At 36.9% G+C, this 12,579-nt stretch overlaps 1 protein-coding gene across 3 annotated transcripts in view; it reads right to left on the bottom strand.

The window, feature by feature from the left end:
- Nucleotides 1-12,579, bottom strand: part of LOC106880460 (RAB11-binding protein RELCH homolog) — a 245,776-nt gene that overhangs the window by 232,847 nt on the left and 350 nt on the right. The gene's annotated exons all lie outside the window — the stretch shown is intronic.

Raw genomic sequence — 12,579 nt, 5'->3', positions numbered from 1 at the left:
ATTACATGAATATTTTAAAAGGACAAGCCGTCTCTAAGATTAACTCAAAAACAATAAATATACACACATATACACAATATATATATATATATATATATATATATATATATATATATATATATATATATATATATATATATAACTTTTATTCCTTTTATCTCTTACTTGTTTCAGTCATTGAACTGCATCCATGCTGGGGCACTGCCTTGCAGGGTTTTAGTCAAATAAATTCACCTCAGTACTTATTTTTTAAACCAGGTAATTATTCTATCAGTCTCTTTTACCAAACCACTAAGTTACAGGAATGTAAACAAACTAACAACCGTTATCAAGTATTGGTAGGGGACAAACACAAACAAAAAGACACACACACACACACAAATAGATATATATACATATGAATACAACTGACTTCTTTCAGTTTCTGTCTACCAAATTCATTAACAAGGTTTTGGTTGACTTGCTCAAGGTACCTCAGAGTGAGACTGAACCCAAGATCACATGGCTGGGAAACAAGCTTCATAACCACACAGCCACACCTACACACACACACACACACACACACAAGGCGGCGAGCTGGCAGAAACATTAGCACGCCGGGCGAAATGCTTAGCGGTATTTCGTTTGCCGCTACGTTCTGAGTTCAAATTCCGCCGAGGTCGACTTTGCCTTTCATCCTTTCGGGGTCGATTAAATAAGTACCAGTTACGCACTGGGGTCGATATAATCGACTTAATCCGTTTGTCTGTCTTTATTTGTCCCCTCTGTGTGTAGCCTCTTGTGGGTAGTAAAGAAATAACACACATATGTGTGTGTGTGCATATTCTGTTGCTATCATAAAAATTCAATATGTAGCAAAATATATTACAAATATTTCAACTTTTTTTTATATTGTTGATACTGAATGAAAGATGACTTTTCTTATTAATAATAGAAAGGCTTTAACAAATACCAAAGGTAGATTAAACATTCTTTCTAAAGCTACTAATGTAACCATAAAAATGAGAGTGGCACTTTTTGTCAATTACCCTAAGTAATAAATATTTTGTTTAGAAGTGTACACAATGCCACCCTCAGAATTTATATCAAGACATTTGGATCAGTAATTCAATCCTCATGTCTAATCAACAAAATAACTGATTAACCATTGATAGAATTTTATAAAGCAAACCAAATGATTTAGGAAACAATGAAATATTTTTAAAGATTTAAAAAAAAATCCCCATTTAAACGCTGCTTTATTTATGAACTAGCAGAAATACCCGGCGTTGCCCGGGTTAAAGAGAATAATGAAATCTAAAAACGCCGTCTAGACTACGCATCATCTTTATATATAGAGATGTATATACACACACGCACCCAAACACACGTATATATATGTATATCAATATAAATATATGAAAGTCAATGAAGTTTTGTAAAAGAAGGTGATCATGTACATACTTTCTTGCTGCTGTGATTATAACACCTCATTGTAAACTATGTTCCTTGTTTTCCCTTGTGGAGCATATACAAATAGGTTTTTTGTTGCTGCCCACTCTTGAGCAGCCAACATACAGTTGTCCATGTGAGAAGAAGGGCTCTTCCAAGAGAAGACCAGCTACAGACAGTGTTTGACCCTGATATTTGTTTATGGACATGGCAAAAGTCACACGAAGGGGGAATTGTAGTCTTCTGAATGTAAAAGGAATGTCTGCTCCTGATGGAGTAAGAGGAATTCTTGGAATAAAGACGTCATCCCCTTTTGCACATCCAGAAAGAATGGTAGCCTCGATAACATGTGACATCATTTTCTAAATAATGCTCATCTGTTATGTTCGGGTTAAAATTTCATCAACATCAAAAATATATGAATTTTCATGGGAGTTATGGCCGTTATGCAAAGAATATAATTTCCAAATTTCATAAAGATCCATTCAGTACTTTTGACGTAATTTTGGATAAAAAAACAAATGACTAATGTGTGTGTTTGTGTGCATGTGTATGTGTGTGTGATGGGTGTATATATGTATAGATATCTGTATGCATGTATATATGTATATATGTGTACATATTACATGTACATCTATATATATATATACATCTACACATATGTATACATATACATGTATGTATAGATCTATATATATATATACATATACGTGTACATCTATATGTATACATATACATCTCTCTCTCTCTCTCTCTCTTTCTCTCTCTCTCTCTCTCTCTCTTTCTCTCTCTCTCTTTCTTTCTCTCTCTCTCTCTCTTTCTCTCTCTTTCTCTCTCTCTGAAAGTATCTGTCATTACAGTATCGAAATGGTGTACATATACATGTATATGTATATGTATACATATACATCTCTCTCTCTCTCTCTTTTTGTCTCTCTCTTTCTCTCTTTCTCTCTCTGTGAAAGTATCTGTCACTACAGTATCGAAATGTGATTGTTTCAGTTAGTGGAATAATTCCATTTTTAAAGTGAAAGTATTTGACATGAGTGTTTTTGTTTCACTTTTGACACGTAATACTTAAATAGTGGAGGAGATATTATGTTGCCGTGTGCTCGAATTCTGCAAGAAGTTAATAATTTTTTTTGACTAAAACACAACTGGAACCCTAAGTAAGGCATGTGTAAAATTTGAATGAAATTGGTTGCGTAGTTCTCGAGTTTTAGGGATTCACACAGACAGACAGACAGACAGACAGACAGACAGACAGGCAGACAGACAGACAGACTGACTGACAGACTGACTGACAGACTGACTGACAGGCTGACTGACAGGCTGACAGACAGGCTGACAGACAGACAGACAGACAGACAGACAGACAGACAGACTGACTGACTGACTGACTGACTGACTGACAGGCAGACAGGCAGACAGGCAGACAGACAGACAGACAGACAGACAGACAGACAGACAGACAGACAGACAGACAGACAGACAGACAGACAGACAGACAGACAGACATTCTCATTTTTATATATATAGATAAAGATAATATAATTAGAGATCTATGTCTGCAGAAAAAAAAAATGTAAAATCAGGATTGTCACAGCTGAAATACCACTGACCATAGCTCTACATGACCAAAGCTGACCTGAGGTTAAGCAACATCTAAAGTAACTAATCATATTATAGAGAATTAGGATTGATCATTTTTTTTTTCTTTTCCTTTCTTTATTTTTTAAATAAAATATCTAAAACTATGTGTTTGGTTAAATATGTAAGAAAATAACTTTTCTCGTTTATAGAAATTATCAATACATTCTGTAGTGAAATTAGAATGAATACACCAAATCCTACCAACTACAACACGGAAAGGAAACTTTCTATGTAGCCACCCTGCTAAAAATCACAGCTAAATTCTTTCAAATCACACCCTACCATCTTAAAAAATTTGGAAGGGCAACATTACCCTACATATAACAAAAAGGACATGATAGTGATGACGGAAGGGCTTTGGCTGTAGGTACTGACAGTCATAACTGACCTGTGGCTAAACAACAACTAAAACCAACTGAATAGCAGAGGAAGCAACTAAATCCTATACATATGAGGGTGGGATGAAAAGTTCAGAGGCTGACCATGAAGGAATGATGCTAGACTTGTGAAATCTTGCATGCATTAATTTCAACCCTTCTTATTGATAACAGAATTGTTTCTTTCCAGGTAAACAACATATCATGAAAATGGACAAAATTTGGTATTGTGGTGTTATCAAGGGTCTGCAGAAAAGAAGGTTTCGCCCCCAAGGACATTCATGCTGACATGGTTACTACATTAGGGGATGACAATCCAACTTTATCAACAGTGCAAAAGTGGGCAGCTGAATTTAGGAGGAGAAGGGGGAGTCTTGAAGATGACCCAAGGTTTGGACGTTCTGCAACTGCCACCACTGACAAAAACATTGATCATGTTCATCACATGGTGATGGATGACAGACGACTGACCGTAAATCAAATACCCAATGCTACTAGCATATCCCTTGAGAGAGTTGAAAATATTTTGAACAATGAATTTGGCATGATGAAGGCTTTTGCCAGGTGGGTGCCACTTCTGACACCCGATCAAAAGTGCATCAGGCTGATCCCATCACAGGAAAATCTGTTCAATGTCTGTCTGCTTTAGCATAGTTTCTACAGCTGGAAGCCAGTCTTAATGCCAACCACTTTACTGAGTGTAGTGGGTTCTTTTTCATAGTGCCAGCACCAGTGAAGATCGATCACCTTTATAACTTGTAAGACTAAGAGCCTAAAGTGACCCCCTATAACTGAGGGAGAATAGAAGATAGAGGGTACAATGATTCTGGGTGGAATGATAAGGGAAGCTAAGTAAGATGAGTGGAGCAGATTTATAGTTGCAACAGAGTGTTAGTGGAGGGATTAGCTGATTAAATAATAACTGGAGAAGAGAGTATGGCAGGAGAACAAATGAAGAGATTGGATTAATATCAAAGATTGTTGAGAAAAGTAGGAACAGTGGAAAAGTGACAGAAAGGGTTATGTAGAGAGAGCTTTAGGACTATTCTACATTATTAGGGAAAATATGGATAGGTGTGAGAGATAGAGATGAGAAAGGGAGCAACAGACTAGGACAGTGAGGAATCTTGAGAGAATCACTGAAAGAAAAAGAGGTGTGGAAGGTTGTGGAGGGGTAAGCTAGAGGGAGAAGGGAAAGATAAGAGGTAGGTGTTGAGGAGGTAGTGAAGCTGTGGGGAGAGGACAATGCGAAAAAATATGGCACAAAGTTGGGGAGCAGTGACTGGGCGCAATGAGAGCAATGAGGGAAAGAGAACCTGAAGGGTACTGTCGAAGTTGAGGGGGAAAGAAAGCGCAGTGTGAATACCACAGTGAAAGCACCTGTAGAGAGAGGATGAGAAAATAGAGTAGTGGAGAGAGCAGTGGGTGGGTGCAGTGAGAGAAAGAAAAGCTAGAGGGTACCTAAAGGTGTAAAGATGGATAGTGAGATAACGGTAAAGAGATGAGTTGGATGACAATAAAGGTAACCCAAGAGAGTGTGCCAGTTGAACAAATGTAACAGCAGAACAAATCATCAACATCATCATCATCCTCAAACATCCGTTGTTCATGTTCCTATAGGTTGGATGGTTTGACCAAGGTTGGCAAGCTGGAAGGTTGCACCAGACTCCAGTCTGATTTAGCATAGTTTCTACAGCTGGATGCCCTTCCTAATGCCAACCACTCCAAGAGTGTAATGGGTGCTTTTACATGCCACCAGCACAGGTGCCATTTGTGTGACACCAGTATCTGCTACAACTACGATTTTACTTGGCTTGATGGGCCTTCTTCTCAAGCACAGCATAATGCCAAAGGTCCCAATCATTCACCATTGCCTCTCTGAGGCACAACACTCGAAAGGTGCTTGTCACATGCCACCAGCATTGGCCACCTTCCCTCTATAAGACCCAACACTTGAAAAGTGCTTTTTACATGCCACAAGCACAGGTGCCAGTTGTGTGACACCAGCATTGGCCACGACTACGATTTCACTTGACAGGTCTTCTCAAGCATAGCATATCACCAAAGGTTTCAGTCATTAGTCATTGCCTCTGTGAGGCTCAAAGTTTGAAGATCATGCTTCACCATCTCGTCCCATGTCTTCCTGGGTCTACCTCTACCACAGGTTCCCTCCATAGTTAGAGATCGGCACTTTACACAGTTGTCCTCGTCCAAATGCATCACATGACCATACCAGCACAGTCGTCTCTCTTGCACACCACCCCTGATGCCTCTTACGCCCATCTTTTGTCTCAAGATGCTTATACTCTGTCATACATGCACACTGACATTGCACATCCAGTGAAGCCTACATATGTCCTCAGCTGTCACAGCCCATGTTTCACTGCCATGTAGCATAGTTGTTCACACACAGGTATCAAAATAGATGTGAGGCTATAGTAATTAAGAGATGGAAATTGGGGAGAGAGGTGAGTGTAAGGATACAGAGTGAAATGGAGAGAACCAGCACACAACATTAAACAAATGACAACACCCTTCAAGACATTAACCATTTACCCAATTAAAACCCAATAAGGAAAGTCTACAGATAGTTGTTTGACTTGCAAGAAGCAGCAGCAAATCTCCCTCAGATCATAACATTTTGAAAAGGTTGGATGTTTCCTCTTGAACATCATAGACCTGTTCTCTTAAGGCTGACTTATGAATAAACAGCAACAACAAAACCAACTGTGAACCAAAGCAGGAGCTGCTACATGGTTACTTGTCTTGCTGCAGATAGCAGCCACTTCTTCTTCAAATCATACTACAGTCTTAAAAAATAGGCAGATATTAGAAAATAAGCTTGGGAAAAAAAAAAGCACATGATCATAGCTGCAAGAACCAATGATTATAGGTCTGCTGTATTAATATTAACTTATGGCTAAACAATAAGTAAAGCAACTACCCACTACAAATTATGATCAACTCATTAAATTTCTTTGCACACTTTCTAGGTATATATTTGATTAAACATATATGAACGAAGAGCTAATAGTTCCAGGTTCAGTCCCACTGCATGCGACCTTGAACTATAGCCTTCTACTATAGCCTCAGGCTAACCAAAGCCTTGTGAGTGCATTTGGTAGACGGAAACTGAAATAAGCCCATTGCACATATATCTATGTGTATGTGCCCTTGTTTGCCCCCCACCACAGTTTGACAACTACATCCCAGTAATGCAGTGGTTTGACAAAAGAGACCAATAGAATAAATACTAGGCTTAAAAATGAAGTCCTGGGGTCGATTCATTTGGTTAAAATTCAAGGTGGTGCCCTGGCATGGCAACAATCTAATGACTGAAGCAAGTAAAAGATAACAGATATATATATCATCATCATCATCATCATCATCGTTTAACGTCCGCTTTCCATGCTAGCATGGGTTGGACGATTTGACTGAGGACTGGTGAAACCGGATGGCAACACCAGGCTCCAGTCTGATTTGGCAGAGTTTCTACAGCTGGATGCCCTTCCTAACGCCAACCACTCAGAGAGTGTAGTGGGTGCTTTTACGTGTCACCCGCACGAAAACGGCCACGCTCGAAATGGTGTCTTTTATGTGCCACCCGCACAAGCCAGTCCAGGGGCACTGGCAACGATCTCGCTCGAAAATCCTACAGGAGCCAGTCAGGCGGTACTGGCAACGGCCACGCTCAAAATGGTGCATCTCATGTGCCACCCGCACAAGAACCAGTCCAGGGGCACTGGCAACGATCTTACTTGGCTTGCCGGGTCTTCTCACGCACAGCCCATTTCCAAAGGTCTCGGTCCGTAGTCATCGCCTCGGTGAGGCCCAATATATAGATATATATATATATATATATATATATATATATATGCCAAAACAGACAGCGAAGCATGGTGCAGTCTTCTGCCTAGCTAGCTCGTGTCACAACGTCCAATCCATGCCACCATGGTAAGTGAACATTAAGTGATGATGATGATATAACACCATCTTCTTTATATTCTACATGACTACATGTGTGAACTACATTACCTACATTCAATGCAAGATGTTGAAAAATGCAATTTCAGTGAACATATATGCATGAAAAAAATATTTAACACAAGTCATAACACAATAAAATATACTAAACAATCAAAATCAACAAACTCACATACCACACAAAACTAACTACCTTAACAGGCAGCAACTTTTGCTCAACAAACCCAACCAATTCATTCACATGCAAAACAGTTCTTCAGATTTTATTCCGCACCTACTCATTACATTTCAACATACTAATACAATAATACCAGCAAAAGCGCATTTTTAAAATAAAAAGTAACTCCCAATGGGACAATATTCAGAAAGAAACCAGATCTAAATTTATACTTACTCTACAACAGATCTAAAATTACCTGCTGACAAGCAAGGACACACATTCAGTAAAGCAGTTCAGAAGCCACTTGAGAAAAAGAAAATTTTATGATAACCTCACAGACTGAAAAAATATATACAATTACAGAGAAAACTAAATAGAGAAATAAATAAAAACATTATCAAACCCAGGAAAGTAAGCCTAATTGACAACAGCAAATTATAGTAATTAGTAGAATCAGCAAATTTGACAATAAATGTTTCACATGCTACAATAGTAATTCCCAACATCATTTTCACACACTAAAAACTGTTGAACTCCCTAATTAAAGATCTAAAGCAAAAACATGAAACACTACATAAACATTTCCCATCAAGATTACTACCAACCATCCTTTACTCCAAAACACAACATCACTTGTGAACTATAACACATGATAGTACATTTTACATACACCTAAAACAATTAGGACCAGCATCCAAGAGATCTATTCCTCTTCTATGAGCAATTTCAAAAATGCTAAAGAAATTAATCCTCAACTTTCACAGACAACACATATATATGTCAAGACGGATACCCTTAAATCCATATTGCACTGAGTTAACAAATGTCTCCAGTAAATCTTGCAGGAAGCATGCAGCATCTGAGTTTACTTTGCTTGTATCTGCAGCAGCCAGCAATACTAGATTGACTACCTCGTACCTTGAGTCTGACTAAACACAGCAGATCAAAGCTACTTAACCAGATCTATAATAGAAACTTGAAACCTGAGAGAATCAAAGAGATCAGTGATGAATAAGACTGAATTAAAATGTTAAGAGCATTTAAGAAAATTAGATAATCTGTTATCAACACTGATGGAGGTCAATGACTTGAGAGAAATCTCAGGATTTATTTTAAAGAAAAAAAAGGTTTAGAAAGTTTCTGCCTTTGCTATTGATTAAAAAATCCAAAAGAATATTATCATATACATTTGGAATAATATAGTAAAACTAAAATCTGAAAGAGAAAATTGTACAGAATAGATTTTTGGAATTGATAGAGTAAAGCAAAATCTGACAAAATCAAAACATTAGAGGGTGCTTATCATCATCATCATCATCATCAACATTTGACATCCATTTTCCATGCTGGCATGGGTTGGACAGCTTGACAGGAACTGGCAAGGTCAAGAGCCACACCAGGTTCCAAGTCTGTTTTGGCATGGTTTCTACAGTTGGGTGCCCTTACTAGTGCCAACCACTCTACTGAGTGTACTGGGTGTTTTTTACATGGTTTTAGGATATCAAGAGAATTGCTTAAGAGAACTAAAATTCAAAAACCCCACTTGTTTCAGTCATTTGACAGCGGCCATGCTGGAGCACCGCCTTTAGTCGAGAAAATTGACCCCAGGACTTATTCTTTGTCAGCCTAGTACTTATTCTATCAATCTCTTTTTTCCGAACCGCTAGGTTACAGGGACGTAAACACACCACCATTGGTTGTCAAGCGATGGTGGGGGGGGGGGGGAACACAGACACACACACACACACACACACATATATATATATATATATATATATATATATATATATATATATATATTCGACGGGCTTCTTTCAGTTTCCGTCTACCAAATCCACTCACAAGGCTTTGGTCAGCCCAAGGCTATAGTAGAAGACACTTGCCCAAGGTGTCACGCAGTGGGACTGAACCTAGAACCTACTTACCACACAGCCACTCCTGTGCCTTGCAAATTTACATTCAGTTTTATTTTGACTACCCAGTCAATTTGTTATTGGTAGCTTTATAACTGAGTCAGAAAAATTAAGCTTTCCATACAAGAGTACAGAACTTTAAACCCATCACACAGCATACTAAACACTGAATCATTACACCACCTGTCAGAGTTTCTCCCAAAACTTCTGATTCTGTTAGTCCATGAGGATTTACATTTCAGAGAGATTATCAAGTGGAACAGCAAGAAAAACAACTCAGCTGTTGGTATAAGCCAAATACCACTCTGAGGTATTTGTGAAATTGTCACTTTTGATACAGTGACAATCAGACTGGTGCTCCAGCATTGCCTGTGACGGCCAAAACAAAATAAAAAACAGATTTAGATTAAAGAAAACTTGCTTACTATACATAATGCTGGAGAGGGGAAAGTTATAAAGAATCTGTTCACTTCATGTTAGAATGTAACGATATAACAGAAAAGGATGACTATAGTGAAAACCTTCAGATCACGTTTTTAATATATTTCAAATATAGTCAAAATAACTATTGTTTAAGAAAAGTGTGATAGTATTTTGTTCAATCTACAGACGGTGAAGTATAAGGCTGGTTGTTCAAGAACCATAGACAAACATTTTGAAACCTAATCTAAAACAGTGAAATTCTATATCGACACATGATTTTCTTTGAAAATATTACAGGAATTTTTTTTTAATGTGAAAGCAGCCTTAGAATCTAAAAGCTTTAACAGATAGTAAATATGCATTAAAAAATTCTCGTGCATATAATGGATGGAAAGAAAGGCAAGAAGAATTACGCGCTGTGTGTGTGTGTATGTGTGTGTATGTATATATATATATATATATATATATATATATATATATATATATATATATATATATATAATACGATGCCGAAAATTAGAAGATAGAAAATGTTTTTAAAAAAACCTCTCCTTTTCGTTGGTAATGAAATCTAGCGAGTAAGATTTCCCAAGGCTAAAATTTTAATGAGTGTGACTAAATAATAAAATAAAATTCACTTGATAATCTAAAAACGAGCAGTACAGAAAGAGATACAATAACAGAAATCTGTGAAACCAATAAATACCAACGGCAGATATGATTGTACTGATAAATACATACCTAAACAAAATATAGCTGAATGAAGTGCATCGTTCATTGACCACAGAATTAGTTACAAATCAATTTACTTGTTGTATCGAACGACAACGAAGCTTTAAAAAGACCTTTTATGTTGTTTACCCACAAAAGAGAAGACCCAGGATCAAGGTGTTCCTGTCGTAACCATTCCACCTCCATCCCTTATTAAGATAGTGTATCTACAACCACCTTAACCAATGTCTCCTTTTTCTGGGGTTTTTTTTTGTTTTTGAGACGACAGGGTGATTTAAGGAAGTATTGGCTGCCATTTCTAGCAGATCGAGCGTCCACAAAGAGGCCTCTCTTTTGGCATAAGAAAATTATTGTTTCTCTTCATGTTAACCGTGATCAAGACCTATGTCGAAGATATTCCTGCCTTGACACTGTACTTTAAGGAGTATCTCTAACTGCATTATCTAATGTGTCCTTCACCTTTTTCCTTTTTAAATGGAGACGGGGAATAGTAATTTGAGGGATATTTGGATAACTGTAGTTGGTTGAGCGACCACAAACAATCTTTATAAGATCGAAGAATTGTTATATTGCAAAGAGATGGTGCTTCGGAACCGGTGTGGAGTGGAGCAAATTAGATTCTACGAGAGTTTAGCATTATAAAGTTTAAAGAAACAGCAAAACTATTAACCAGAGAAATTTGAAATATAATCAATAGTTGTAACTCGGTTATAGTATTTTTTTGTCTTGCATGCTAGCATGTTTTATATAAAAATTATTTAATTTCGTTATGATAATGAAACAATCTATCGTCTAAAGAATGAAAGAACAAATTATTGTTTAAAAGAATCCTAAAAGAAAAGAAAAATTCAAAATTATGTTGTCATTGAAAATCTATTTTCTTATACTTTAACGATAGCGATCTAATCCGCTTATTAGTGGTCAGATTGAACCAGCATGTGAAGTGGCAGACGGATAATAGACACGTTAAAGAGCCCGAAATAAATAAGTACTTGAAGGTATCTAATTATGCGCCTCGTTATTCAGAATTTAAATTTCATAAACCTTGAACTACCTATGTAGCTTTACAGTTTATTAATAAAGAAATACCAATAATATATTGTATCTATAAATGCCCCACATCCTCTTTGTAAACAGTGAAAGATCTGTCATCAAAAGAAATCGTTTTTTTCTTTTTTAAGACTTGTTTGGTCTTTAAATTTATCAACATTGACAACTGCTATCCTGAAGGTAAATATCAAACTATGTAACTGCTTGTTGAATAAGGACTTCTTATGTTTTCTTCCGAATTTAAGATTACATAATGAATTGGTAATCAGTATTATGTTTAAAAACCTCATTAGTCTCTCTCTCTCTCTCAATCTCTCCGAACGACATGTGTCCATTTTCACTTCTCACAGCAGATCAACTCATTGGAATTTAATTTTCTTTTACGTACTTTTATCTATAAATTACGTTTGGAACTATAGATTCTTCTAAATTAAAAAATAAATTTTAATAAGAACAGAAAGAGAAAGCATAATTAAGATGAAGAAAAAGACTGCATCTTAAGAAGGCGAAAACAAACATTCCAACATCCCAGGTGATAAACATTCTATTCAGCATCTGCGATAAGTCGTCAGTTTGGTTGTCAATAGCAACACACAACGACTCTACTCTTTCAAAATAAATAACTTAAGACGACGAAATGAGTATAAAACAGTCAACATATTAAGCGATATTAAGCTTTTACTGTAAGAAGCTGTATATTTAATTGTATATATACATGAAATATGAAGCACATAGCATCATCCGAACACTTAATTTAATCACACAGGTGTTGGATAGATTGTTTACGCCCCCTAACTATTTAGGTAAAGGAGTCAGGTATCTAACGATAACGGAAATTGAAAGTACTTATATACAA

This window comes from Octopus bimaculoides, chromosome 4 (genome assembly GCF_046866305.1).
Source record: "Octopus bimaculoides isolate indiv1 chromosome 4, ASM4686630v1, whole genome shotgun sequence".
In the NCBI taxonomy this organism is placed as follows: Eukaryota; Metazoa; Mollusca; class Cephalopoda; order Octopoda; family Octopodidae; genus Octopus; species Octopus bimaculoides.
Note: the sequence above shows the minus strand (reverse complement) of the source record. Positions and strands in the feature narration are given on the sequence as shown.